Source organism: Acanthisitta chloris, unplaced genomic scaffold, assembly GCF_000695815.1.
Source record: "Acanthisitta chloris isolate BGI_N310 unplaced genomic scaffold, ASM69581v1 scaffold11951, whole genome shotgun sequence".
NCBI classification, from domain to species: Eukaryota; Metazoa; Chordata; class Aves; order Passeriformes; family Acanthisittidae; genus Acanthisitta; species Acanthisitta chloris.
The window spans coordinates 71,394-74,089 of NW_008657708.1; the positions used below are offsets into that span (position 1 = coordinate 71,394).

Consider the following 2,696-nt stretch of genomic DNA (forward strand, 5'->3'; position numbering starts at 1 on the left):
ACACCAAAAGAATAAATAGCATTCAAACCCCAAAAGACACACAAGGACATTGCCATTAAAAGTTTGGGAGGAGCTTGTGGATGTGGGCAGGGAGGTATGGGAGAAGAGAAGAGCTCCTGCTCTTCAGACAAACAGATAAAAAATTTCAAATCAACTCCAAAGTAGATGACACAATAACAGTATCCAAATTCTACACATAAGAGTTCAGCTACTGCCATAAAGAATCCCATTATCTCAGCTCATAAATAAATGTTCATCAGGGATTACTCACAGCAGATTGTTCACATGAACATGATTCCTCAACGATGTTGTATATACAATAAAACAAAGATTACAGAAATGCATCTCTAGAATTCTTGGCTTATGGAGTTGTTTATCATCTGACTTACTGCATTATGCCTAAAAGAGCCAAACAACCCTAAGGCAAAGTCTGTTTTTAATCCATTCCACTCTTAGAAAAAAACCTGAAAGTAAAGATTCTACCCATGCTCACCAGTGACCTGTGTGAACATTAACCTACCACTCTTGAACAGTTAAGGAAGTTCCTTAACTGCTGATGTAAAAACATCAAAATTATTACTGAAGAAAGGATTACCTTCCTCTGAAGGCTGAGTTCATAAAAATCAAAGCTTGATTTCTTAGTTTTCAATTTCCTCCCACTAATCACATCAGTGACAAACGGGAAACACTTCCAAAATTGTCTCAGCCACACCAATGATGTGAAAGTTGAATCACTAAACTCACTTAAATATTAACACTTAGTATGCAGAGATCTTGAAATGGAGACTCTAGAAGCAACCCAAAGAATCAAAGTGTCTGTTTAAATGAACATTTTCAAGACTGTCTTGATCTGTAGGAGACTGTATCTCAGTGCAAAGGGAGAACATGATCTGTAGGAATCTGTATCTCAGTGCAAAGGGAGAACATGGACTCTGAATAACTGCCTTGTAACAAACTCCTCTGCTCAGCTTCTGTCAGGAAAAGCTTTTGTGACATAAGGTATAACTTTGATTCGTTCAGCTTACTGTTTGCATGTTGCAGTTTGTGTTTTGCTTGAAGAACATGACTACAGCACAAAGGAAAAGGTTTCCTTGTTCAATCTGTATCTCAGTGCAAAGGGAGAACATGGACTCTGAATAACTGCCTTGTAACAAACTCCTCTGCTCAGCTTCTGTCAGGAAAAGCTTTTGTGACATAAGGTATAACTTTGATTCGTTCAGCTTACTGTTTGCATGTTGCAGTTTGTGTTTTGCTTGAAGAACATGACTACAGCACAAAGGAAAAGGTTTCCTTGTTCTGACTGCTGCCCACAGGATCAAGGAGAGCTTCTGGAGGAAGGAGGAAGATGGGTTTTTTTTTCTCCCCAAGAGGAAGAGAGGATGCTCAGCTAGGGAAAGCTGCTAGACAACAAACTAGAGAAAACTAGAGGCAGCAGGAAGCTAGCTGGCAGCCAGAGCATGCTCAACAGAGCCCAAGAAGCAACACACTTGCTAAGGACCTTTAGATGACTATGGGAATTGCACAAGCTGTGGATGCTACTAAGGTGCTAAACAGACCCAGTGCTGCTAAGAGACCTGGTCTGCAAGGACTGACTGAACAGAGCTAAAGACTTGCTCATTTACACACCTAACAGCTTTGACTTCTGGCATGTACTTAAATCTTTTTTATTTTCAAAAAATTATAAATGGAGTTCGTTGTCTTATTTTGGTTTGTTATTTTGCATTACAGTAATTTAAAAAAAAAGCTTTAAAAATCCAAGCTCACTATAAGGAGAAGGTCTCATCCCTAAGCTCTGAGCTGGGTGAGGTGGCAGATGTTAATGTGGCAAAGCTTCTAAAGTCATGTGGAAGTGAGACATGGCAAGTCTTCCAAGTTTCCATGACTTAGAAATAATATATAGCTTTTCTGAAACAAGAAGCTACAAGTTCTGAATAATGACAGCATGGATAAACATTCTTTTCTTGCAAATAGTAATTTCCAGTTCTTGCTTAAAAAAAACCAGCTGCTCTCCCTACAATATTTTGCTCACTTTCCTTTGGTGTCAGTTAGGCAGTGTTGCCAGCAAAGCCAGAACAACAGCAGCTTCCTCTCACTCCCTCTCAAAACTCTGAAATGTCACTGCTAGAGGAAATGTCACACTGAAGCACATGATTAATTTGAAAAGTTTAAATTTACTGTATAATTGTGACAGTTTTAGAAGTTTCAGTTTGTACTTGTTACAAATATGGATCTCTAGAAAGCATTTTGGTTAATGACTGAAAGATTAACCCTCTCAACTGGCATCTACTAGCTGGGGGTGTGTGGGTGTGCCTGTGAACCTTGGGACAAGTCCTGTCTTCAAACTAAACTGTGCTGACCAATTCTATCTTCACCTTCAAATCAAGAAGTCCCTGCAGGTTCATATTTAATCTGAGGAATGTATACACAATTTGCAACATCTGCTGGAACATACAGAGTTACTACCTCTTATGTCTCAGCGTCAAGAAAATCACCTAGTTGCTGCCACTACAGTAATTTGGTTTCCAGAGCAATGAAAAGTGAAAGGCACTAATCACAATTATCTCCTCATTTGTATGGGCCATCTGAAGCTACAATAATCAATTTTTCCAACTCCTATGTTATAGGGTTTGAATGGACAGAATTTCTCCTGAGTTTAGACAGACAGACTAAACATTAGCAGCTCTTCAATTTCAACT

The 2,696-nt window shown here is 39.0% G+C and overlaps 1 protein-coding gene across 1 annotated transcript in view; it reads right to left on the reverse strand.

Moving 5' to 3' along the window:
• The window catches only part of PARN (poly(A)-specific ribonuclease), a 39,065-nt gene that overhangs the window by 22,543 nt on the left and 13,826 nt on the right, over positions 1-2,696 (reverse strand). The gene's annotated exons all lie outside the window — the stretch shown is intronic.